Source organism: Zonotrichia albicollis, chromosome 5 (genome assembly GCF_047830755.1).
Source record: "Zonotrichia albicollis isolate bZonAlb1 chromosome 5, bZonAlb1.hap1, whole genome shotgun sequence".
NCBI lineage: Eukaryota > Metazoa > Chordata > Aves > Passeriformes > Passerellidae > Zonotrichia > Zonotrichia albicollis.
In genome coordinates this window covers 21,138,020-21,165,798 of record NC_133823.1, presented here as the reverse complement: position 1 = coordinate 21,165,798, position 27,779 = coordinate 21,138,020, and the positions used below count along the sequence as shown (strand labels likewise).

Here is a 27,779-nt window from a genome sequence, read left to right as displayed (position 1 = left end):
CAACTCAGAATATTCTCTGATGCTGTAATTTTGGTGATTTTTCCCTATGAAAATTCCATGGGAGATATTCTTTGGAGCAGAACAGAGAGCCCAGCTAGCAGTGTCCATGACTCCTGCTCCCCTGTTGCAGACTGTTACCACTGCATTGCTGTCTGAGACAGGAAGAGCTACTGCTAAAAAACTCACTGTGTGAATAGCTTTAAATTTTCAGTGAAAACCACTGACATTTTAATTTTCTGCAGATGCTTATTTTCTTTAAGCTTTCATTTTCTGCAGATTGTCTTGGGGGAAAAATGCTTTACATAATCTCTTTTTCTGCTTTTGGATGTTTGACCCTATCTCTGGAGCAAATACAGGTAGGGAGAAGAAATTGTGATGTGACTTTTAAATACATACATTTAAGAATCTACCACTGAGACTTCTTTTATAAGTTTTTGGATATCATCAAATAAAGTCATTAATTTCTGAAAAAGATTAAAATAAAAATTTTTTGAAGTCAGAAAATTGTCCTGGTGAGTTAGCTCTGTGAGAATGGAATGGCTTGGTTTTTTTCTTTTTTTTTTTTTCTCTCCTTACAAATAGGAAAATGATATGTTGTAACCTTAACCTGATCAGATCAGTGTCTGAAAACTCAGGGTGAAATATTATCCCTCTTAAAGTCAGTGTGAGAGTCCTCACTGATTTCAGTAGAGTTATGATAAATCCTTGTGGAAAATGACACATCGCATTACAGTATTCTCAACGTTTTTTCCCTAAGTAATATATCTTGTGAGCCATATACCTGGTGCTTTCTCTCTTCTCAAGAAATTACAGCTTTCCATGAGAAAACCAGATATGGTAATCCTTTATGTCTTGTACTTGAAAGTACTTCTATAATCTTTAACATAACTACTACGCAGTACAAGGTGTGGAAACAATTTCCTCACTTCCACCTCAGAAATATGTTGGCATCAGGAATGCTTATTCAAGTAATAATAATCAAAGGGCTGGTTATTCAGCAGGTATTCCTGTTGATGTTATTAAAACCATTTCTGAGCTGGTGGTTTATGTTTTGCTGGATGGAGCAAATGGAGTTGCTACTTCAGGCTTAGAAAAGTCAGATGGAATAGTCCATAGATTTGGGTTAGAAGCACAAATGAGACAGGGTCACATTAGTGGTGACAGCCTTCAAGAGGAACTTTATTCTTTCTTATTAGCTCCAACACAAGCAAATTATGACTGCCTCTCTGCCTTCTGTGTAGGGGGATACTGTACCCAAAGGACAGAGGGGAAAATATTAGTAGTCTGCCATTTCAGACCTCTTTGGGTCTTCAGAGGAGCTCAGCATCAATCAGTCACCATGATGAGCGCCAGGAACTGTAAGGAGCCAGTATTAAGATGCACAGGCTTCAAAATGGAGACTGAGCTCATTTAGGAACCCTTCTCTGACTCCTGTTTTGACTTGGTTTAGAAAGCTGTCCCTTTAGCTGCAAGTTTTTTTGGCTTGCACATTGATCTGATTATTTCAACCTGTAAATAGCTTCTGTGATGCAGCTCAGTTACATTACTTGTTCCAGGTTTCCATTTTGCTTCTCTCTCAGTTTATTTTATTACAGGGAATGACATAGCCCAGAGGATTTTTCTTCATATCACAGTTGCCAGTATTTTCCTCATAAAATGTAGTCTGTATGTGATAGAAGTAGGCTCAGCCTACAAGGGAAGTACTCTGAAGCAATATCAGCATTACAAATCTCTCATTGGTCTGGAATTATGTAGGAACCAATGGTGAAAACATCCTCATGAATAGTTTACACTGAATTTACCAAATTCTTTTCAATGTCAATGAAGCTGCTGTAATGTAATATGCCTAAGAGTTTACAGAATGGGATTTTAGGCTCTTCTTTGGCAAAGCACTTGAGCATGTGCTTAAAATTAGGAATATGTTTGTGTTCAAGGTGAAGCATGTACTTTTTGTTGCCAAACCAGGATGCTTTTTAGTAGCTTTCCTGTTTCAGAGGCCCCTTTCTCAATTAAGGCCAGGTAGCTGGGCTTTTCTGCCTGCTGGAGCCTGTCTAAATTTAATAAGTCTCCTGGCAAGTGGGGCTTTAAGCTCAAGTTGTAGAAATGTGAATTGCAGCTTGGAATTTGCAAATAACAACTGATGACAGTTATGAGAATGGAGTAAATAGTCAGTGCATTAACTTAGTATTAGCTCATTTCATCAGTTTCAGGTCACTCTGTGTGACAGTGCTGAGGGCTGACTTTGACAAGCTGTGTTTCTGGTCAGTGCCCAGTGTGCTGCTTAAAATAGATTTTGGTTTTCCATCGTGATTTTCCTCACCCTCTTAGTGGATTGGGGCTGTTTGGAGCCTTACTGTTAAAGATAATTTCTTGCAAATTCAAAGAATGGAAGAGTTGAATTAGTAACCTGACCTGCCAGTCAGATACCCCATGCTTTTTGCAGACTAGTCATGCATATGCACACTTAACTGTCTTGCCTTTACTTGAAAATAAGGAGCTGGGGGTGCCAGTCTAGTAAAATGAAGTAATTTTGCCTTCTAAAGAAGCCAATAATGAGGGGAGGGAAAGTAATCACTGAGGGACTGCGAAGGCTTAATCTACAAAACGTCCTGCTTCATTTTGATATCTTACCTGTTTTTAAAATGCTTAAATAATATCCCAAGTAATTTTCAGACAGGATTTTTTAAGTTGTAAAAAGTCAATTGCCTTGACCTACTGTTGCTCTTGCTCATTGCCAACAATTCTTAGAGGAACTTCACCTGGATTATTTTTTAAACTGTTGCCAAGAGGCCAAGAATTGAATATCTTGTTGAATTATTTCATACCCTCATCACTTGTCTTATTCTGATAACTTCTGTTCCTCGTTCAGAGCAACTATCTTATGTTCCATGTGAAGAAATTTGATTCTTTTTCTAGGATGGAAGACATTTTGGGTGATACAATCTTTTGAGGGAGGGGGTGCAGAAATGAGGAGCACTTCCCTTGAGGGATGGCTAGCAGATGGTTTCTCTCCAGCAGGCCTCCTTGGGGCCCATATGCTGGAATAAGATGCCATCAGTCAGCCAGCCTTGTTCTGTCCCCTGTTTTTACTATGAGAGGTTGCAGCCTTCCAACAGATAATGCTCATTTTTCCCCCATTCTTGATTCCAATTTTTTAAGACTGGACATTTTAAAAAGCAGTTCACCCATTTTGCTGGGCTTGGTGTGTGACCCTTATGCCATGTGACAACCAGAGGTGACCTGGGAGAGGAAATGGAAGCGCTGGGCTGGCCCTGTGCCTTGGCTGGTGAATGTTTCTGTGGGCCTGCTGTGCTCAGCCCCTGTGTGTGAGAGCACGCGGCAGCACCAGTGCCAGGAGTTTGGGGCACCCAAAATATGGGTGAGGGGAAGGCAGCCAGTGCAAGCTGGGTACCAGTTCATTGACTCCCCTAGAAGGACTAACAGATGCAAATAAATGCAAATTCTGAGTGTAATCACTGGCCTGATATGTCATGTTTACTTAGTGGATAAGAAGAGGAGAATATAGCACTAAGGACAACTGCAATATAGTCATTGAGTACTTCAGCTTGAGAGATTTTTCCAGTGGTAATTAACATATTTAACTTATTTCTAAAGATTTACAAACATTAAATGCCACTAAGCATTCCATGCCACGAATGTCAAAGAAGCTGATGTAACTTTGGGAGCATATATTTCATCCATCATAGCACTCCTGTCACTTAAATGGCTCTCAATCCACTTAAAATTGCAGTGATTATGGAAGAACATCAAGTTTCATCAGCAGTGATTATGCTGTGATTATCACACACACTTCTTAGAGCTTCTTCTGCTCTTATGCAGCTGCCAGTTTGCAAATATATATTGGGTCTTTGGGGCTCCGTAGATAAACCTGGCATTTCCATTCCATCAGTCAGTCTTCTCAGTGTGTTAATTTGCACTTTGGGCAGAGAAATTTAACTCTTAAGAATGTTTTAGAACAGGAAAGAAGTTAAAGTCTTGGTGAAGACCTTCTCCAGATGCAGAGGACTATACAGGTACGGAGTATTGATCAGCCACTTCACCTGACTTTCTCTCATCAATCTACTGATACCCTTTAGAGGTAGTGAACCACCTTTGTGGAGGAGGATGGAGATCTAAGTAATCTTCTCTTTGTAGAAAAGTAGGGAGGAATCTCTTCATTCCCTTGTTTGCAACTCATATGCCTGACTTAACCAAAAATTTTAGGCTGTGTATTTCCTTGGGAAGAAAATAGCAGAGATATAAAAATGGAAAGCCCAATTCAGACCCAAGTTGCTGTCAGTGGAGGAATTTCTGCTGGTGCCACTGATCTTTAGATTTGAAGAAGAAAGAGTAGGAACTGGGGGAGAGGACAAGAAAAACAGTTCATTGTGGCCAAAATGCATTTCCCATGAAGTCAGTAATAAAGCTAAAGCACAGGAGAAAATATGCTACTTTTTAAAAAAAATTTTTTAATATTACTGTGGCTTTAGGAGCCAAGTTTCCAAAAGGACTCAGCTTCCTGCAATTCCTCCTGAGAAGAGCAGTGAAGCTCCTTTGAAAGTATGAATTTCATACAACATCTGTGTCTGATGTACTCACTTCCATCTGCCTGTCTTTTTGTATTTGCCTTCCATACTCTAGCAAACACTTTGAGCAGCAGGAATTCTCTCTCAAAAAGTGGGAAGTAAGCAAATGTAACACCACATTTGCAAAAAAGCAAACCATCCACTTCTAAATCCCACCACTGCACACAGAGCCCAGCACTCAGGTACACAATATTCTGGCTGCTTGCTTACCAAGCCCTCCCTAGTTTTTTTCCCATTATTTCCGAGGAGCACAGGTCAGTTCTGTGATTTGCAGCCTGGTTGCTTGAAGGATTCCATTGGCAGCAGTCTAGGCTTTCTGAGCAGACTTTGCCACTTGGTCCAGCCCTGCAGGGGACAAGAGTCCGTGTCAGCTGTCAAATAAGTGAATTTATAAGGCAGTAATCCATGTGTGATGAGCACTGGCTGATCTGCCTTGCTTTGATTATTTTTTGGTATTCAATATCTCCAGCTGCTTGCAAACAATCTGTGCACTCCAACTGACCCAATAAAGCCTTTCAAAATTTCAATCTATATATATACCTGCACATTAAACTTAAGCAGAGCAAGCTAACTTTTCTAGAAAATATATTGTCTGGGAAAATATTTACTTGAATTGACACTTGATATATTGGGAGAAGACAAAAATAAGGGTTTCTTCTCTAGTTTGCTAATTCTACTGGTCCTGAAATTACTACTGGTTGTATTTATTGCTGTTTATGTTTACATGAAGTTGTAGATATTAATAGCTGTTGTTCACATATGTTCATATCTAGACTGCATGCTTGAAAGAAATGCATTTCCTTTCTTTAATGAAAAGAAGGAAAACTCTACCCAGAGAGGCAGATTTTCCAATACATTCTTTGACTGCTGCAAATGTATGCACTGAGGCAGGCAGTAAATACCTCTTAGTATTGATCCTGGGTTTAACTGGTGAGTGACTTGAGCAGGTTTGACCTTGAGAAATGGCATACATTGAAATGACACAAAATCCTGACCTATGTCATGGAGAAAAGCAGATTTCTCCTAGCCATCTCTGTGACTTAGCACTCCTAGGTAGCTCTGCCTCTATTCAGCAGTATAGTGCATATATGAACCTTCATGCTGGGTCACAGTATCTCAAACTAAGCCAGGAAATGGGGACTGTGTTGTAGCTTAACATTCACATCTAGTGCTGCACTCTTGGAAGAATCTTATTTAAATGCATATGAGTGTCTATGCAGGAATGGAAGGAGAAATGGAAAGACTGGAGCCTTCCCTCTCTCCAGACATCCTGTGCTATCTTCTGTGTTCTTGCATTTTGGAGTTGGTCCCCCTCTCCTCTTTTCTCTGTTCTATTACTGAAATGAGTAGGCACTCCTAAGTACTTTTTGTTTTGCTGCTTACCTTTTACCATGCCTTTTGAATACTTGGGAAATGGGCAGTGTAATATGTGGGATTATTTAATTCTGTGCCTTCCTAGTTTTTAATGGTGGAAATTTTGGAACATTGCTGGTTAATGATAACTCATTTTCCTCTTCTAAGCGTGAAAGCACAAAGGTGAGAAAGTTAAAGCCTTTGCTACCCTTTCTTCTCTTGGCATTTCTTGATTTTATCCAGATTCAAGGACATAAACAGGAAGCAACCCCAAATTTCTATTGCTGGTGTGTTTTTAGACATAAAATCCCCAGAATTTGTTTAGAAGTTTTTTTTTTCATTAATAAACAGAAAATCTGACCATCTGTCAAAAGTGACATTTTCTTGGATAGCAATGGATTTATTTATTTACTTATTTTGAAAGTCCGTTTTTCATGAAGGAGGTTTGTTGAGTTGGAACATTTTTACAGTTCCTCTGAAGACTTGGTCATGAGGAAACTCACAAAATATCTTGGGGAAATTTCATAAATAACAAGAAATGAAGCAACTCCTCTGCGATGAAGCAGGAAATGAATGCTGGCATCCAAAGTTTCTGCTGTGCTAGATATCCTGGGAGGATTATTACTATTTTATCCCTCTAAGTTGGAAAGCAAAACAAACCTCTCCCAAGAGATCAAGTTTAAAACACTAGATTTAAGTTTTGTTGTTAGCTGTCTGTCTTGTTATTGGTTTATTTTAAATTCTGTTTAGGCAGACAGTGCTAAAGGAGTTTCTGTGCTCTGCAATGGAAAGCAACAATTTTTGCTGTGAAAGCTTACCCAAACTGCCATAAAAATGGTGATTAGAACTTCAAAACTTCTACATCAAGTAGTTGTGCATTTTATTGAGCAATGAGGAAACTCCAATAATATTCTCTGTTTTTTGGCAGGATGACATTATGAGCTTTTCAATTTGCTTATCCCCAGAGATCACCTTTTTCAGCCTGATGGTCAGAGGGTGCTGGCAGCAAAAACATCACCTTTTGTTAAACCAGCTAATATAGTTGAAAAAAAGTTGTATGTTTTGGGTAACAGCTCTTTGCATGGTTAGAGGAAAGGATTGCTGAAAGCCCCCTTAGAAGTGTACCAGTTAAAGTGCATTTGAAAGAAAATATTACACCATAGGCTGGTGTCTAAAGCAAAGCAGGAGCATCAGCAAAGAAAGATGTCTTTATCTCCTGGAGAAAAACAAGTGGTCCTTTACAGCTTGTGAAACAAAACAAGGTTAGAAAAGGCAGAGATTATACTGTTTCATGAGACTAATACCATATTGAGTTTTCCAGTTCTTGTACAGCTGTCAGTCTTTTTCTCGTGTTTGCTCTTGGAAGGCATTTTGCATGGCTCCCAGGTGGCCCAGAACTGACAGAGCATCAATGGACTGATGTTTTTGTGTGTCTTCCCCCATTAGCAGTGTGTTCTTTATCTTGGAATGGTTGTGTAATTCATTTCTAGTGCAGATTGCCTCAGCCATAATTGTATCAAGATAGTTATAGTAGCATGAGGGAGTGTCTTCTTACCGATACTTTCTATTTCTTTGCTTAAATACCCAAGTTTAAATACAAGGGAAATATTTCTCTGTCTTGAAGAGCATAAGTCTTAAACTGGCAATAATTTCTGTTTTTAAAAAAGTTTGGAGAAAATCATGTCACAATTTCACTTATTTCAGTTATCTGAAGCAGTGCTGATGGTTCCAATATTTTAAGAAAAATGAGGTGCTGCAATAGGGAAGATACATTCCTTGCTTTCCCAAGCAGCATATATTCCCTCCCCATTTATTCCTACTGCAAGGGCCTGCTACCTCTCCTGTTTGTAACTGTTGTGCTTTCAGACTAAATTTATTTACAGTAGAGACAGATCTAGCCATGCTTATGTTAGCACTGGTTTAAGTTACCCCCTTTGGATATTTCTGAAGAGGGAGGAAAAGCTTTGTGCCTTCTCAGCTTTTGTTTTGCAATGCAAAAATGGCAAGTTATTTTAGTTTCTTGTCCTCAACTGGTCTGGCCACTAGCCTTATTTAAGTAGCTCTAGTTCATATGTTTTTCTGTCTTGGCCACAAGAGATTGCAGTGGCACTTGAGCTCCCTCCTGCTTCCTAGACTGTGACCATCCCATGGGAGTCTTGTCCTTCATTCACTGTCACCTCTGCAGGTTTGGCTTTCTAACAGCACCTTCAGACTGATGATCTGAAATCATTTTATGAACTGCCTGTCCTCCCGAGGCTTTTTCTGCCGTCATTTCACACAGTGAAATCATTGAAGGTGTTATCACCAGTGATCCCAAATTACTGCCCAGAAACCTGCTCAGCTCCATCCCCCAGGCCTTTTTCCAGAAAATTTTGGCTGCAAAATGTGCCAGCTTAGCCATGGGATGGCAGTTCATTCCAGCATCTTATCATCAGCAAATCACATTGGTACGCTCCAGAAGTCACACAGAGGCTATTAATTTAAATAATAAAGAAAATATTCCCCTGGCCAATTTTTACCTTCCAGACTGGTTCACCCTTCCCCAGTGCAATCTGTTACCTCTTCATTGGTTTCATAACTCCTTTTAGTCCCTCTGATAATCCACATTTTCTCAATTTTGAGTATTTCCCCTGTGATGTTATAACCAATGCTTTATTTGAAGTTTGAATAGTCTCTATCCTTGTGCACCCTTTATCTAGAAAATGAGTTATCTTTTTAGAGGAAGGTACCAGCTAAGTCTCATATGATCTCTCTTTGATTAGTTCATGCTACACTTTTCCACCTTTTTCTGTTTGTCTACCTTATACTGTTCTTTCCTTCAAAAGTTGTGCCTTTGCTGTCAAATTAATATTTTGTAATTGCCTCCAACTCACACTTTTCCTCACTTCCATGCTCAGCAGATTGGTATTTTTCACTCTGTGACACTTCTGTGAGTTGCCAGATTTAATAAAAATCCTTTCTATCAGCTTAGTGCTCTCATGAGATTTGTTAAAAAAAATAAAAAGGCAGTGAAAGTAGAGGGCAAGCCCAAAGTGGCACAGGAGATAGAGCCCAGAGAGGTCAAGGAAGTGGATTTACACTCCCTGAGCTCAAAAGAAAAAAAAATCCCTCCCCTCTGTATCTACTACCACTTGAGGATATCTTCCTTGCTCTTTTGAAGTCCTCAGGTGAGGACCAGTTGCTTCGGAATGTTCTCATTTTTTGGGACTGAAAGGACATAGATTCACCAGGAATATGTTTGTAGTGTATCCATTTCTGGGGCAGAAAAAAACCCAGTGCCTGCCCTGCCAGAAACCAAGGAGTCTCTGAACTCTGTTCCCCATCTGGGCAAGAGCAGCCTCAGGAGCGACAGCCAGGCTGTCCCAGGCCAGCCCTGCGCTGCAGCTGCCCAAGAGTTGTGTTTCACACTGGGCAAGTGTGAACCCCTTGCAGCCAGGTTGGCAAGGTTCAGAGGGACACAGGCTACTTCCCCCAGGTATTTCCTGTCCTTAAGAAGAACTCTGTGCTGGAAATTATGATTTTGTAAACAGTCCTGGGATCTTTTCCTTTGTGCGTGTGGATGCTCTGGGGAGGAGCTGCTGGGCACCTCCTTGGATTTTTTACCACTGTTTGTTCTGCTGTTGTTTTGAGAGGGCAGAGCTGTTGTACTCAGTGCTGTATAAATCACACATCAAGGTGATTCCTGCTCTGAGGGATTTCTCTGAGGGAGAGGTACTGGGAGAAAACATTTATGGATAGTGCTCAGAAATGGAGTGTGGAAAGTTTTTTGCAATAGTCACCTGCAAGGGTCAGAAGTGAGAACACAGCTCAGTAACCATGACTTCCAGTTCTGTACCTTGGTTTATCTATAGTAGAGCTTGTACTTTAATTTTGTATCCCTTTATCCCTTTTCTTTTTCAGATTGATGATTTAAAATCTCCATAAATTAACATACATCAGTAAAAATTAATGTGACTTAATTATCTTCCCTGCTTTTGCAAATTGAGTTTGGCCTCTGTGACCATCTTCAAATGATCACTGCCTTTCAGACTTGTTCTGTGAGGAACCAAACTCCAGTGGTGCTAAGTCATGTCCAAAAATTATAATAGGCTTCCAATGTGGAGAAGGTTTTGAAAATCCATCCCACAGAAAATTACTAGCTGGGAAGCAGCAAAATTCAAGTGTGTCTTGGTTAATGGCCTGCCTATTCCACAAGGGGCATGAAAAATAAGAAAGCATCAGAAGGTGAATTTGAGATATAGTAGAAAGGATTATAATTGGAAAACTACATTGCATCTCGTCCATCAGCTGATCAACCATGCCTCTTAGATGGCCCTAGAATCAGCATTATTTTGGCAGTAAATAATTTTAGGTTTTTTGTTGTTGTTTTTTTTTTTTTTTTAAATTTTCTGCCCTCAAAAATAGTAGAATATTTTTGCTTTGGCAAGTGTTGATTTTGTGCTAATATCCATAAAGGCATTTTGTGGCCAGACATGGTTGAACAACAACAACAAAAAAACCAGAACAAAACTTTTTTATCAGCTGGCTTTTGCTATCTATGCTTAGATAAAAGCTGTTTGGGAAACTTTTCAGAATGGTTGCATTTTTCCTCTGCAAAATACTGATTTGTCAAAACAACTTTTTTTACTGTAATGTATTGGTCTGATAGAGTGTTCTGTGCAAAGATGCTGCCTAAACATCAGATGAGATGAAATTGTGTGACCCTCATTACATCCCAGAGCAGTCACCAGCCCTGTGTTTGAAGCACACAGAGTTCAGACTGTCTGCTTGTGCTAAAACCCAGGCTGTCCTAGATTTGATCTGCCTCTCCTCCTTGCTACACTGCCAGGTTTTGTTTCTCTCTGTTTTATCCCTTTCCCCAGACCATGTCTCCTGTAGCTCATGGTGGCCTAGGACATTGGCCCAGATCCTTGTCCAAATGATATGTTATCTATTGAATGGATGGATACAAGACTCTGGAACAGGACATCTTTCCTGGTGGACAAAGAGGGAGCTGGTATCCAGTAATTTTTACTGAAAAGTCTCATTCTTTGCAAAAGTCAGTAGGGCTCTTCATGAATCCTCTGGGTGAGGTGCTCTGGGAGGGCTGGGAATTTAAACCAGTAAAAGTAAAAGGCAGCATGATACTGTACTGTACCTACTTTATATACACTTCACTAGAGGGAAAGCTACCCTATATGAGACATTTTTGATAGCGAGGAACCATATAACAGGAGCCAGGAGCTGGAAGCTGAAACTCGAAAAATCCATCCTCAAAACAAGATATACTTTTTTTAAAAAAAACAAACCCAAACCCAACAAAATCCAACAACCCCCTTACCCCACCCCCAAAATAAACCATGAGATTAATAATTATGACAGTTTCCCAGAAGATATGGTAGATCTTTATGGACTTCAAATTTGAGACAACTTATTACTTTAAAAATAATCAGTCTAGGTATGTACAAGTTTTAGAGGAAGATGGGAGAACTGTTGTGTGACATCTTCTGCCCATGATAGAGCTAAAATTAAGAGTTCATTTCTGAGTGCCACTTTATTCCTCAACTTTGTGTTACTCAATCTCCTGTTAGTGTTTAAGTACTGGTAATGAAGTTTTATTGATGTCTTTTAGATTTTATCAAGCGCATATTTATTCTGTGTGCTGTGCTGAAGGGTCTAAGCTCTCCAACAATAATATCTGCAAAAATTGCTAAATGCAGGCCTGAGAGTAAATTTCTTTTGCAGGGTCAGTTTGCCTTAATTTGTTTGCTTTTTTTTTCCTTTGCTTTTGTTTTGCTTGAATCTGATTTAAATCCCAGTGCTAGACATAAAATTGAAACATTTTGGTCTCAAACTTAGAGAGTTGCACGTTTTAACACAGTTTCTGCTGCTCCCTCTATCTCCTTGCTCACATGGATGCTGCTGTCTTGTGTTGTGTCATGCAGAACAGAACACACCCTGTGCTGTCACTGTGGGGACAGAGCATGGAAGGGACTCCTCTCCAGAACAGGGGAAAGAGGTGTCCCTGTCCTTGGGAAACAGTGGCTTCCACCATAGCACTGGTGCCTGGACAGAAAATGCAGAGCTGGCTGTGAGTGGGCGGGACAGGAGCCAGGGGGTGCACGAGTGCCCTTCCCTTGCTGGTCACAAAGCTGTAACTTGGCACCAGTGATGCCACCAGTGCAGCCCCTGCAACCAGATGGCAGGTGGGCTTGGGAGATGGAGCTGAGCAGTAATAAATTGTATCATTACAATCTCTGCATAGAGGGGATGATGGTTTGGAAAGGGAGGAGTTGCACTGGTTTTCCTTACATGGCAGTTTTGTGTAACAGCCAAAGAAAAGAACCTACAGATCTGTTTTGTTTAGGTCCTCTTTGTATTTAGCATGGAGGACCCAAACAAAACAACAACAGCTTTGTGCCTCCTTCGTGATGTGCCTCCTCCTCACCTGAGGCGACACAGTCATCCAGGACAATGGAGTTCTTGGCCTATTCCTGGCTTGTGGGTAGTAAATTTCAGGAGGAGAGAGAGTTTGAGTGAGCCTTGGTGCTGTTACAAAGGCTGGCTGTGAATACCCCACTTTGATAAGATAATAAGCACTTTTGCTTTGTGGCACCAGTTCAGCCTCCCTTTCTGTCTCCAACTTGTTCTTCTTGCTTTGACCTGAATCCAGACATCCCCAACTGCTCTGCAAGCTGTCTCATGAGTGTCAGCTCCCATGACTTCTCCAACAGGAGGGACTTGCAGGGAACCAGCTTTGCTGGGAAGTTTCAGACACATCACTCATCATAGCCAGGCTGCTTTCTACACAGCATGAAAGATGCTTTCTGCCACGCAAGAAATGAGAGACAGCAGCAGGCTCAGCACAAGCCCGGACTTAGTGGTAGATGTACTGAGTGAGAAGACATGTGAAAGAGCAGTTTGCTGCTCCCTGGATGTTTTAGAGACCTTTCCCAGCCACTGCTACAGGATCCAATTTCAGTAGTGATGGACAGAGAATTGAAGCAGTAAGAAGAAAGGAATTTATGTATCTAAAGTAGGATTGGTGAAGACTATGAAATAATTTCTGCATGGTATGTTTTCATAAAGCTAAAATTCTGAGTTTCCTGAAAGGTAGAATATTTGGAAAAAGGAGTTTTGACTAATTATTTCAAGATAATTAAAGCCACCAATGGCTTTAAAGATCTCCCTTCTGCATAGAGGAAATACCAGATATTGTTTAGTTTCTAATTTAAAAACAGTTATCCAAAACTAACTTCAGCACTCTACGGGCTGATACTAAACTCAGTGAGAGTAAGATGATAATCTGCACTTTTGAATGTTAGACCAAACCACTGGGACAAGAGAAATTAGGAATTAGATGCATGCTATCAGCCAACGTGGCTTTGAAGAGTTTGTCCTGTCTGCATGATATACAGTTTGTTGTTTGTTTTAATCAGGAAATTGGTAAGAATCTGTTACATGGTGGTGCAGTGTGACTTGATACCACAGTTCAGATTAAGTGTTCTGCAGAAGTATGTTAAATATGGAAGATATGGTAGAAATGTGCTATTTTCCCTAGCACATTTTTTATTAATAGCGTCTGATGGAAGGATAAGTTCAGACAAAGACTAAAAGGGGGAAGGAAAAGCAATAGAATATTATTTGCACAAGCTATTGCAGTGGAAAGCCAGGATAGTGAGGAACTGGTTGGAGAGGGGTTCAGTGGTGGACTGGAAGGAGCATTTCTTCATTGTGCTGAGCTTATATTCCTTTGGTTTTACTTCTATGTATGTAGCAAGTCTTTATTAGTTAAATATGAAAAGAAATCAACGTTTATAATTTTCCTATAACTTGAACTGGTTGTTTTGGTATTGGTTTTGATGCTATTGACAGGGTGCTGCTTTGAATAGGGTTAATACTTCTATTTATGCTTTATTGTGATCTAAATTACCCCACATTCTGACGATGAGGCAGCTTGTAATGATGCTAGGAAACCAGACTGCAGACTTCCCATTTGTGCCATTTCTGTGCTTTGTGTTTTTGCTGTATATCCACATGGGTCTCAGCCAATGTGAGTCTGTGCTCAGCTCTGCTGAAGCCAAGGTTTGCTTCAACCTGTCTGCTCAGTACTGGCATTCTTGAATTTTGTATAGAACATTGTACAGAAGAGTCCAAGTGTTTAGGTAAGAGAGCTCTTGGGGGCCACTGCATAGCCAGAAACATGAACTGGTTCAGGAGATCACTTTGGTTAAAAACAGAGGAACAGAGGAATTTTCACAAGGTTCTGATATGTTCCCCTTCTGATATCTATCCTGTTCTTGGTGTTTTCTGGGTATTTGCTCAGGAGACAGGTTGCAGGATTAAATGGAGCCTGGGACTGTTCCCTGTTCCTACAGTAATTCTTCATTTGAGCATGGGAGGGTTCAAGTCTACGTGGGGCTGTGCAATGGGTTTATCTGGGCTCCACAGGTCACAGCCCTCTGCTGCGGAGTGGTAATGCTGAAACGAGTAAACTGGAGCCGAGGAGCTTGCTGGGTGCTGCCACCAGGAAAGGACCTGGCTCCCTGCCCAAGCATGGCTCAGCTCAGCCCTGGCACACACACCAGCTCCAAGAGCTGCTTGTGCAGGGCAGGTGGTACATGGGAAGGAGATGGGTGACCCCTGATCATGGGGGATGTCACCCTTGGGGATCCTGGGATGGCTCAGTTTGGTGGGCTGGAGTTAAATGGGATTCAGGAGAGCAGACATGAGCTTGCACACTGCTGACTGGGAGTGCTGGTTTAATGAGCATCTCTTGGTTTCTGCTCAAAACATTTTGGTCTGATATTTTATTTTCTGCATACATTGAAAAAGGATATTTGAATATTCAGATGACTCGATTTACTGTATAAGACAGTTGGCAAGTGAATTTGCCAAACACTATTTGGATTTGATTTTTGTTTTAAAATGTCTGTTAAGTCACCACTACTGTACAGGAGGACAGATTTTACTAAGTATAAACCCTTCCTATATTGTCTGTGCCCAGAGAAGGAGAAACTGCAACTACTATTTCCAAAAAATCTGAATATAGACTATGCATTTGTCACTCCTGTGCTGCTAGATGTTAGTAGATTATTGCATTCTTTCCAATTATCTGAGCAGCCCTCAGGTCTTTTAAAATAAATAAGATGTCAGGGTTTGCTGACTCCATCAGGAAAGTCTGTCCATTTTTAGTTTTAACTATAAAATATGCACCTTAATCTTCAATATCATGTAAGTTGCCATTATTATCTCAGAGTCAATAGTTCCATTACAATTTTCTCATCTTTCCAATGAGAAAATAGCTTAATTTTTCTCCTTGCTGTTTTGGTCTATATGGAAGTCACACAAGGCTGAGAAAACGTCCTCTGTTGAGCAATGTGTTCAATGTGCAGTAGAGCTCAAGGGCTGGACAGTTATGGGGGCTCAGCTCCCACCAGCCACACTTCATCTCATTAAACAACTCGCTGTTGTAAGAAACACTGTCCCATTTGATAAGACAGCTGTTTCAATAGCTGAAATCAAAAGAAACTATCTGCCATGTCAGTCTCTATGGTATTGCATTCTTTTGGTATTGGTTGTCTGGTTTGCACACAGCTACCCAAGTAACTTCTGCACAGGCTTCTGCACTGTGCTGAACCTGAAATCTTCCCAGTTAGAACTGTCTTCTTTCCTTCTTCTGAAATGGACTTGGTTTTTCAGTCTGCCTTTTCTTGTTATGTAAAAACCGACATGTTGTGAGGAGATTTTAAATCAGGACTAGCCAATCCTAATTTTATTAGGAAAGTGGAAAGAAATTAAATCAGACTGCCTGTCATGAAGAAGCCCTGGACAGAAATAGCCTTGGCATATCTGCATTAGTAAAATCACTGTAGTGCTCTATGCTGGCTCCAAAATCAGCTGCACTTTTTCATGGTGAAACATCACACATTTTTTGTTGTGCTCTTATAATATCATGATTACTTTACCCACTATAAATCTTAGAGAGACTTTTGGATTTTGAAAGAGAGAGATATTTTCAAAAGGTACCTGATTTCTTCTGATTATGTGAGGCAAGTGCCATACTATAAATTATCCTGCCTGATATATCAATGGCAAACATTGATTCCAACTGCAAGGGCATGTGCTGCTTATACAAATGTCTGACACTGGATGCAAGCCACCTTTTTACCATGTTAATTGAAGATGGATAGCAAGGACCTGAGATCAACAAATGGGCCTGTTTATCATGTTGTTAAAACTCAATCTGTCTGACACTGAAATGTTTTTCAGCTCCTTAAAATGAAAGGGAAACTGTCAGCCTGAAAATCACATGTCTAACAGAGCTGTCATCTTTTTCCTTTTCACAATACTCCTTGAATAAGAGCTCAAACACTGTAGCTGGAAAAAAAAAAAAAACAAAAACAAAAAACAAGGCTAGAGAATGCAAAATTGCTTTTTATGGAGATGTGGAAAATATTGTCCAGGTTGGATTGTGGTGGAACAGATCCATAAGCACTGACTGAGACCTGTTACAGCGTTCCTCTGCCAGCCATGGGAGTGCCTTTGGGTTTTGGGGAGGCCTGGGATGAGAGAGACAAGTGCACAGAGCTGTGAGCATTATCCCTCCAGAAGTCCCAGAAAAGTGTCTCAATTTTCATTAGAGTTGATGGCATCATCGTGTGGATGGCACATGTCATTTCATGTGGATCTTTTGTTATCAATGGTCCCAGGTATTGCTGCTTCCCAGCCTGAAGATTTTATCATTAGAGTCTACACAAGTGTCTGTGAACTATTAATAGCTCCCTTGCTCCACAGGACTGATGCTGCATTCCCTGCTGTATTAAGATTTGGCATCTAGATTGTTGGACTCTTGTTTGTCTGCTACCACAAGAAGCCCATTTTTTGTATCACTATGAATGCTAAAAAGTCATCCCTTCTTCTTGCAATACTATGGAGGAAACCCGAGTTTTCAATTTAAAAATGCTTATGAATGAACTAAAAAAATCTCTACAAAGAGTAGCCCAAGGGAATGCAAGCTAATTGTTCACTAGTAGCTGATGGTGAGCTAGGGAAAATGCAATTATTGGAAAATAATTCGTAAAACACTGACTTTTGCTTCTCCCCACCCCCATCTCCATGGGTGTCCAAGGGGAAAAATCCCTTATGCTGTAAGTGCTGAGGAATGGGTTTCTGCACAGTGTTTGTCTTCTCTTGACTACTTCTGCTTGGCTATGTCTCCCTTGAGAGGGAATATGAGCCCTTCACAGGCATGACTGTGTGTGCTCTCTGGGCTTCCTGAGCCATGGGTTCGTTTTTATCTAGACGTGCAAAAATAGGATTACCTCTCTTAAGCTGATTTATCCCCCTTAAGCATAGTGTTTCTTTAAGTCAAGTGAGCACATTTAGGAATATCCTAAACTGTGAGATTTTAACGTATGTGTTCATTAATTTTAATGCTGTTCAGTCAAAGTCTAAGATGTTTCCAATTCATGCTGGTGCTTCCCTCTTGCTGCATTACACTGCGATATGAAGTGGCAGAAGAGATTCCAAGGGATGTGTATGAATGTGGATAAGTTGCTGTAGGTCTGGTAATTTGAGGTGGTGTCTGATTTACACTGGTCACAGGTCTGCCTTCACTTCCCATTTAAATTAATGGGCATCTGGCTCCCCCAACATACCATGAGGAAAATTGGTCATACAAAGATTAACACTAGGGTTATCATAATATCCACTGGTTGTTACAATAAATCTGTTTATCAATAGACTCTAGACACATTCAATATTGGTGTGTTTCATAACAAATTACTGTAAGTTGCTGTTCTGTTTTATTCCCTTATTGCATTTTCACAGCACATTATAGGAGTGATAAAATTCCATGAGCCATAACTCCTAATGGCAGAGATGATCAATTTGACTTCCAATTTGGAAAAAAAACATACACAGTATACACTCTGCCCTAGTGCAGAATAACAGTTCTGCTTGTCTTTCTGGCAATATTGGGACATTAGCAGTAATGATTAGCAGTAATAGCTTCTAACGATAATTTATTTCTAGGTATGGAAATGTGTTTGATTCATTGGTCTTGGAACTAATGCCAACAATATCATACATGCATGTGAGAATGTGCATCTATAATTCAGAGAATCCCTGACATCTTTTTAAGGCACAAGAAGTCGTGCACAAATAGATGAACTTTTGCCCATGGTCTGTTCTACCAGTGCCTGGTAGCCCATGGCAGTCTGTGTGATGGGTACCTGCAAATCTCCTGCAGAAAGAAAATTAGTGACTTAATTTCAAAGTTGAGCTTGCCCTGCTCGCAGCGTCATCACAGTTCTGAATTGATAGGGGGGATTTTTTTGTTTTTAATCTTTCTTAAAATTTTCATTGAGAAGTTGTTTGAGAAGTAAGCTGGAAGTTCTCTGGAGGAAATGTTAGGAGGGTTTGGATGTTTCCCTTTTTGCCTACTAAGGAAAGCAAAAGCTACACTGAAGCCTTCCAGTGACTCCTCTATATGCACTAAAAAGTGCATCTCCCATTTGCAAACTATTGCCTATTCAAATCTATTTAATTTACAATTAACAAGACACCTCTTACTCTTTCAACTTAATTAAAGAGCTACTGACTCTTAGAAGGATTGAAATGCAATAAAGAAGATAACCTAGTTAGGGTATAATTAAGGAAATTTACGTAAGTAATAAACATGGTATTGCTGCCTTCTAAAAAAAATTGCCCTGAACTTGTGTTAATTTCTAGAAAAACTTATCTTGAAATAAGTGTTCAGACATTTAATTAGAATAAGGCAAGGTAGCTATTGCGAATTAATTATATGTAATTTCCTTTAAGTAACCATTGAAAGCACAGCATACCAAATGGCCTCTGTGTGATCTGTCAGCAAGCCAGGGCTTTAACTTCTGTGTCTTGGATTAACCCCTTCTGCACAGCTGCTGCTTTTAACTAAATCCTACAGGTGCCTACTGCATACTCTCCAAAGAGTGAAAGTGGTTGAAAAATGGTTGGAAGTATGAAATAAAAATTATCTCCTTGTTTAAACACTCACTTGACCTTGGGTTAAAAACAAAGAGTTCATTTTTCAGAACTCTGACTGGAGCAGGAAGGGACAAAGCACTGCTGCTGTGCATCGGTGGCTGGTCCTTATTTTGCCCTAAGTGCTGTAAGCCTGGTAAGCACAGCTGTGTGGACTTATACTAAACGAGAAAATATTCTTATTAAGAATGAGGATTTTGTTGCCACTCCTAGCAGAAGTATCTGCCATGAGTTTCAAGATGTAACCCCGCTTTACTTTGAAAATTGTTTGGCTTTTTGAGTGGGGGGAAAAGAGTGCAAGCATTGGTAAGTGAATGCTTGGTGCAGAGGTGAGCCTGCCACGTGCTCACTCGTGCTGCAGGAGAGCGTGGGGGCGCCTTACAGACCACCATGGTTACAGCTTGTGCGGAACAAATCCCTAAAGCACCGCACTTGGGTTTCTTGTAGCTCAGCTTCTCTTCGACCCAGTGAGTTTGCAGCTGCCTGCTTGGCCAGTGGCGTGTGAAAGTACAGGCCTGAAGCTGCTTCACCAGCGCCAGTGGTAATTGCTTTGCTCCCACATGTGCCTTGCTGGATGCAGGGTACGCAGTGTTTATTGTGCACAGGAGCTCCAGAGAGAAAGAATTGTTTTTTGGTTCCCATGCCATTAGGCTGGGGATGAAGGTAGCACAGCCACACATTTAAATGATATGACTGTGGCAGTTAGAGCTATTAGTGCTGGTGACAGAATGGCAGATGCTTTCTGATTGAAAACAAAAAAATCTCCCCCACAAATTACATTAAGCCCTTCTTTGCATTTTGAAAAGCAGTATGTGCTTTTACACCAGCCATAACTGTCAGCTGGCATGTGCTGACTCTAACAAGGCTGACTTCTGCAAATTCATGATCTGGGCTGGTGCTTCCACATACAGCCACTCTTTTCCCTGCTCTGAAAAGCTCTTGCCTTGTTTGCTGGTCATGCTGCATTCAGGTTCAGTCTGAGGGGGAAATTAGGGATTTCCCAGGAAGGTTCATGCTTTTCATCTGTTTTGATGGACTTCAGAGATGCCTGGTTTTAATTTTGGAGTTTTTAAATTTTTATTAAAGGAGCTATTATAAGTAGTTATATTTAAACTGAGTGTGTAATGTTTCTATTTCTACTCTAAACTACAGGCAGAGTATAATTCATCTGTTTCTGTACATTGTCATCCAAAACACCCCCTGAAGAACACATGCTTCATTGCTGTATTCAAACTAATCTTGCCTGGACATCCCATTTTGATGGGTGGTTGAAGCACCTTGAATCAAAACAGATATTTGGAGACCATCAGGCCGAGTCTTCTGTCAGTGCAGTGACACTGTTCTGTTAGATGTGGTACTCAGATGTATTTATATGCTTGGTAGCAATGTAACGAAAGATGACAGATTAATTACCCCTGGAGCTGGGCCAAGCAGAGGACATGGTTCTCTACTAGGCAGCCCATTCCCCTTGTGATAGATCATGTTTGTTCAAGCACTCAGAAACTCATTAGGTTCAACCTGAGTTATTTGGTAGAAACTGTTATTTAGGTAATTGCTGTGCATTGTTTGGGTGAGCCTGTGTTAGCAAGACATTTGCAGGAGGGGTATTGGGGTCTGGCGAGATGCAGAGCTGCAAAAGTTGTTCAGTTGAAGGGGGTTAATCCAACTGGAAGCATAAGAGTTACAAAACCCACTTGGGGAGGCGTTCTTGGCTTGAGTTTCTCTAAACAACTGTTTGTTTCCTTGACTGTTAGAAAGTTCTGAAGGGGAAAAGTTGGAAGGGCAACTTATTTAGAGTCTTCTGGAGAAAGAAAAAAAAGAAAACTAAGAAAAAAGAGAAAGGAGGAACTTTCCTTGCCCCAGCACATTTGGGGCAGAAGGAGGAACCTGAATGGAAAATGTGTTGATAACGCATTTGGTCTGGAGCTGCCTCTGACAAAGAGACAGAAGCACTTTTCCTCCATGCTGTGGCATGAAGAACAAAGGCTGGGGCGTTTTTTAGTGGTATAAAAGGGTAGGAGGGGCTGCTCGAACCACCTTTTCCCTCTCTGCCATGTTCTTGGGGATTTCAGTATTTCTTACTTGGGCTCAGGTACTTTTTCTGCTCTTTTACCTGCTTCAGCTTTGTTGTGGTGCCTGCCCTCTGCCATAGAAATTGTTACTGGTAGGAAATGTTTACAGGAAGGAGCAGAATAATTTATTACCAAAAAAATAAAGAAAAAGAGAGAACATTGTTCCTCCAGTCTGATGTTTATTTAGTGTTTATTTAGTGGCTGCATATCAATTATCTGTTTGAACAGGTTTCATTACAGAAAGTGCAAACCCCCTGAGCACATTTTAAAATATGCTAATCCTTACTTAGGCAGGAAATGGAAAAGGCTCACTTACAGTTTAATTTCTAATCCATGTGGGCTGCCATGTTGTATGCTGGGACATAAATAGAAAAGTTGGAGAGGACAGCTCACTCACAATAAACAGGTGCTGTTGCTTTGCTTTTCTGCTTACCCACTCTAATCATATGTCATAGCACAAGCACAAAACTCTGCCAAAACCATTTTATTCTGTGCTTTTCCTTTTGAGGGATAACATATGGGCAAGAGCTTGTAAATCAACACTGATGAGGAGGGAATGAACAGGTTCCTATCTGATGTGGTGAGGACCTGCACAAAGAGCTGCTACAGCCCTTTGCTTTGGCTGGCCATATTAACAGAACAGGATCAACACACAGAACACCCAAAAAAAGCAAAACCACATTTCCCACTCAGATTCCTGCTGCTGCTGTAAATGTGCTGGGACAAAGAAAGTTCTTCCCTTCTCTTTTTTCTTGGTTTCCTTTCTCTAAAACATTCGTGTTTGCACTAATGAGCTCCCCCTCCAACTTTTCCCTTTTAGTAGTTTTTAACATTAATGAAACCAACTAATCCCTCTGATAAGATATTTATTCAGGCAAGGCTACCAATTTTGCTATCAGGCCTCCCATATCAGTGTTTAGTCAGTGTTTTGCCCAATGATGTTTTCTGGGTGATACAAATATTATCCCCTACCTTTTCAGACCTGGGCTGTGGGCTCCTCCTCTTCAAGATTTCTGGAAAGAGGACAGGGTTTGCAAACTTTCAAGTGCAAATCTTTCTTGAAATACCCGTGTATCTGTAGTTATTAGAAAATCAAGGGAGGAAGGCATGTTAGGAGCCTGGGAGGGAAAATCCAGCTGTAGCAGGATTGGGCCCAAGCAGTGAACCGAAAAGGAACATCCTTTTTTCAGGACTGCTGCTAACACAGCCTTGGCAGGGCAGTGACAGATATCTGAAGTGATGGGACACAGGGTGTATTTGATATAGAGCAGCGGAGTTTAATTATGGACAAGAATCAAATTGATATTCATAGGGTGATAAATAAATAATATGTATGCACTCACACAGAAGGACAAGAACATTTTTCTCAAGTGAAAGAAATAAAATCAGCAAAACAGAAATTAAAAATGGATCTATTTAGCAGAGTTTCTGGTTAGGTGATGAATGCATCAGTTGATGGGACTTGATTCTTCTGTTTCTCAAGGAGTCACTCACATATTGGCTAAAGGCTATGAAATGGTCTGGGGTCACATATCTCATTCTCTGATCTCTGCTCTGAGATTTCCAGCTAGCATTTTTTCCCCTTAGGGGGTGAATTGAGCCTCAGGAGGCTCAGCAGCAGCCGAGAGCTAAAAGGACAAGAGGGAAACTGGAGGAGTTGATTTGATGGTGATGGAGAGAGAAAGGGAAGGGGAACAGTATTCTCCCTCGTTGGCTGAGCCAGGGGTACAAGCCAGCATCACCTATTCAGCAGGAGGCTCTTTAATATGGGTTCACTTTTGTTTGACCTTCTCAAAAAGAGCTGGGCAGTTCACATAGGAGGATCAATGTATCAGTGTTACAGCTGCTTTTTTATTTTCCTAATTTCAGGAAATGTCTCTTAAACAGTGGGTGCTTCTGACAAAGTTCCTCTCTGAAACACATGTTTCTTCAAGATAAGGTGTCAACTTTCACATATAACCTGATGTTTCTTGTACTTGCAGCCATGGACATAAGCTTAAAAATAGGAAAGAAATTATTTGAAATGAAAAAATGAGTGAGAAAATCAGCATGTTATGCTTTCAGCAAAATTATTTAAGTTTTACTCTTGGATTTGGAGAGTGGATTTGAGGCCTCATGTCATAATGATTTCAATATGTGGCACTGTCAATATTGTGTTAAAAATGAGGGAACTAACAAAGACTGACAGAAAATGGCAGCTTGGGTGCATCAGGGATTTGAGTGACTTTCATTTGTCTACTGAGCACCTTTCCACGTTTCAAAAGGACTTATTCCTGGCTATGCCTGAGTTGGTGCTTTGCTGAGAACCAAGGAGCATTTATTTCTAGAGAGAAGATAGGAGAAAGATCACACCAAAATGAGTGTGTGTTTGTGTATATCCCTATGTATGTGTAAACTTTTAAAAAAAGATATAAAGGGGGTTTTAGGTCATACTTATTGTAGCCATAGCTCCATGGGGCAAGGCAGCTTCTTGGTGTTCCTTCTCTTTCTTTATTCCTTGCACTCAGCAGCTGCCTGCCCCAGCATCTGGGGGGAAATCAGAGAAATGCTGCCTTGGCAGAAGAGAGCTTGACAAGCATAGAAGGATTCATTTTTAATTAATTTTCTTCTTGTTTAAAGAAGACAGAGAGAATGTAACATGGAAGAACAAGATCTGAAACAAATTGCTAACTGTAGTAATAATAATCTTTGTCTTGTTTATAAGTTTGGGTTTTTTAACCTTGGCTGATGGACCTATACAAAAGTCCTGTAGCAAGGATTAAAGGAGCAGGCTAAAGTGTGATAGAGGCATTGCTTTATTTTCATGTGACCTAGGAGGTTTTTCAAAGTTTTCCAGGAGGTGTCAGCAGTACTTTAAACCTTTCATTTTCTGTGATGGAGAGTTCTGACAAACTTCTTTTTCTAAATTAAATAAAGGGAAGAATCTTATGCTAAGGAAATAGTAAATATCATCATCCAGTCCCGCCCCTGAAGAGATGGGTCCTTGCTGCTGGCTCAGACTAGGTTTGCAAGCTTTTGGGCACTGCATGTTTGGCAGGGCTTCTTGGCACCAGACTCTTGGCTACTGGGCTGTGTTGGCATTGTTTTCCTTCCTGTGTTCTTGGTAAGCATCAGCCCTGCAGCTGGCTCTGGAGATCTTCTTGTTAAGTCGTGGGACTTGGCAACTTCTAAGTCCTGCAGAACCTGAGTTACCACAAAGCAAATTTTTGCCCAGCTCCTGTGAGAAAAATCTTGAAAAATATAACCCTTCGTGCGTACATCAAAAGATAATTAAAAAAATTTAATACTGCATTTTTTCTTTAAAAAAGAAACAATCAACTCTGGTTTTGGGATTGGAAGTGCTGCTTTTTGGATGAGGAGAGAAACAGCTCTATTTATACTTCTTTCATTGTCCATAGCTGGCTTTCATAGGAGCTGTTAGGATAATCTGCTCCAGGTTCTCAGCTGGTGTAAGCTGGCAGAGCTCAGCAGGCTTCAGAGAGGCTGAGCCACATTATGCTGCTTTAGAAGCCAGGAAAATAATCATAATGACAGAGAGAACACTTTCCACCCGAGGATCAGAAAGGAGACGGGAAAGCCCATGGAACCTGTGAGGGAAAGCATTACTGGAAGTGGCGCTCGGTTCAGCATCATGCATCTTTTTGTGATAATAATAAAAAAAAAAAAAGGTGGGAGGATGCACAGCCATAATCTGATGCAACTGGGAACAGAAAATGCTGTGCTTTAAATCCTGCTGTTGGTTGATGCAGCAATGTTAGTGAGAGACATAGGTAATTTTGCCAGTCTCAGTGTTTTCAATCTGTTTTTACGTGGCTAATTAGTAAAGAAAAAGAGTAATCAGTGGAACAAAAACTTGACAACATTTCATTTCAGGGCTTGCTGTGAGAAGGCCTTTAAAAAAAAGCACAGGCATTGCCAGGAGATAGGGTTTTTCTATTTCAAAATCCAGCAGAGTCCAATAAAATCAAGCAGATTGACAGGCATGAAAAATTACAGTCAATTTAGTTTTGAAAATTGGTACCATTGCATAGATAGCGGGTAGATTCACACACTAAGGTCTGCTTTGGGACTGCTTGATCCAACTCTTCTATGTGATCATAGATATCACCTAAAGTATCATCAAACCGACGCATGATTTTTCACATTGCAATAATTAAGTGCTGGGATGCTCAATAGATGCTGGGGGGAGCTTGGGTGGGTCACAGCAAGTACTGAGCTAGGAAAGCCACACTGCTGTGACGTATGTTTGCTTAACCTCTTGTACTTGGCTCTGGCAGGATATTTTATGAAATTATCTTTTAAAATAGGACAGTTGTGTAAATAGAATCAAGACGTTTGCCCATGAGTTAGAGTGGCTTATTAAAGAAAGCACTGCACTGTTCAAACCATTAGTGGCCAGCAAAGTTAGAGATGAAAAAGAGGATAAATCTGTTGTGTAGGATTGTGTGGGATGGAAAGTCCTCTGCAGAGTGTCTGCCTGAGTCGTACCCCATGCTAGCAGGTTTGGAAAAACAAGTTGCAGCAGCCCAGAGCTAGTGGAGCCTAGCCAAGTCCAGCTCGCTCTCATGCGAGTTTTGTCGTGTATAATAAATTTGCCCTTGGTAGAGACATTGAGAAGATTTTTCCTGTCAATGTCAGCTTGCAGGAAACTTGTAGGAAGCACCAAACAGGAAAGGTAAACTAAAACTGGGCAGTGGGCTCAGTACATGATTATTGCACATACAAAAGCTTTGTTTCCCCAGAAACTCAAATTCCTTAGGTCCAACCTCTCAGCTGAGCTTTCTGAAAGGGGGAAGAGGAGAAGACAATGAAGGATAAACCCCAATGTTAAGATGTACATTAATGAGTTCATAAGAGCAAACAGAGAAACTGTGTGAGAGCAGAAGTGCAAGGGGAAGTTTTTGGGGAGATTGCAGGAATACAGTCTCTTTGCATCATCCCTGTCCAGCCTTTAATCCTTCTTGACAATTGCACTTTGCCATGCTTGACTGAGGTATTAGAGAAGAGGGAATCTCTTTTTCCAATTTTTTCTTCTTTTTTTTTTTCTTGTTTTAATTTTTTTTTTTATTTTTGCCCCTTGCTAGATGCTCTTTCTGGAGCACCTCCTCTCAGCCTGCCTCAGCCCCGCTCGGCAGCATCGCGCCTGCGTGCTGCAATGCCCTGAGCCGTGCTTAACGTGTCCCCAGGAAACCTGGCCCCGTGTCCGCTGGGACCGAATTTCAAGGCATATCCCTATTAGCTTATTTTGATGTTTTTATCTTTCCGTGATCGGGAACCATTCTCTGCAGCCAAAACAGACACTTTCCCGATGGCATCAAGTGAATTTTTAGCTCTCCTCTGAGGAGAGGCCTTCAATAAAAGATGAGCCGCTTGCCACGCTGACTGGCTGGAGCTCCGTGGCGTCTCCGGCAGTTCCTGCTTTTTGCTGTAAGTTTACACTTGTATGAACATCGGCTCGGCTGCCCCGTGCTGCTGTAAGTGCAGCTTTGCACGCAAACATGGCCTCCACAGAAGCCACCTCAGGCGAAAGCACTTCCCAGTGCAGCGTTACCCGGGGTCTCCAGAGGGTAACTCTGCCAGTGGCTTGGCACTGGGGCATGTTTTAGTCATGAGGGATGGGGGGCCCTTCCCTCCCTCCTCACCCCTGACCAGGGAGCATGGCAGGTTTGCTCAAAGGCACTGGAGAGCAGATTGCCTGTGATTTCTGAGGAGGGGCGCATCGCCACAAGGAAGTTTGACTCAGCTCTGGGAGTGTTTGTTGAAGGTTTGATACACGCAAACCTTGTGCTCTAAAGAAACACCATGGAAGCCCCGGCCCCCTCCTTTAACTCCTGAGCTCCCACCTTCAGTTCCTTCAGCAAATAAACCCATCAGTTTTCATCTGCAGCTTGGGAGGTACAGAAGGTCTGTGGGTCATTCAACTTCCTCTTCTACTGAATCTGAAAATCCATGGAAAATTCCAAAATGGGGACGCACACACACACAATAAGTCAGGTTAGATTTTGCACCTGCTGAAACTCTTGGGTTTCTTTTCTTCATGAGGCTAATGCTTCTGTCTTGCTGCCCCTAATTACAGGTTGGGAAGACCTTTCTTGCTTCAGGGCCACCCCTACACTGTGTCACAGATTGCTGAAAATGTCCCTGGGGTGTAGCAGCTCCCACCAGCATATGGCTTTTTGCCCAGAGTCTGTAGAATACAGGTGAAAAGATGTGGACCCTGCATGGCATAAACCCCACAACTTTTGGTCTCACCCAGGCTGCATGTTCAATGGGAAGTGTATAGGACCAAGTGAGGAGGCTCCACTGGAGGTTTGGGGCAGAAGCATGTGTGAAGAGGGCATGGAGAAGAGAAAAACCAACCATTTGTCGTGGCAAAGTTCTGTGAAGTTGGTGGAACTACACTGAGCAATCTCAGTACTGTTGTACCCAAAATGTAATTAGATCTGTGTGCCACTTACTAGTTCTTAAGAGTTTCAACAACTGCTTTATGGGCATTTCAGAAGCAGGCTGAGACTGTCCTACATCCCAGTTAGAGAGAATTTGGCTGTATAACAATTTCCATGGGCTGTCCTGCTTGTTTCCCTGCGCCATGCAGCCGTCTGCATCCAAATCCTGGGGGAGGCATATTTCAAGGTAATGCTGAACCAGATTACCAAAGGAGAAATTCTGGAAGTTTTCAGGAGATGAGACCTGGGGTGTTTTAGGAGGCTGCAGGGTAGGGGAGCCAGTGGAGGCGGGAGAGGGATACTCACAGCAAAGATGA

The 27,779-nt window shown here is 41.2% G+C and overlaps 1 long non-coding RNA gene across 1 annotated transcript in view; it reads right to left on the bottom strand.

Annotated features, from left to right (window-relative positions):
• Nucleotides 1-574: 574 nt before the first annotated feature.
• LOC141729027 (uncharacterized) overlaps nt 575-27,779 on the bottom strand; it is a 113,325-nt gene continuing 86,120 nt past the window's right edge. The window contains exons 3-4 of the long non-coding RNA XR_012580272.1: nt 4,797-4,931; nt 575-4,357 (exon numbers count right to left, since the gene is read on the bottom strand). This is a non-coding gene — a long non-coding RNA (uncharacterized LOC141729027). The remainder of the gene's footprint in view (nt 4,358-4,796; nt 4,932-27,779) is intronic.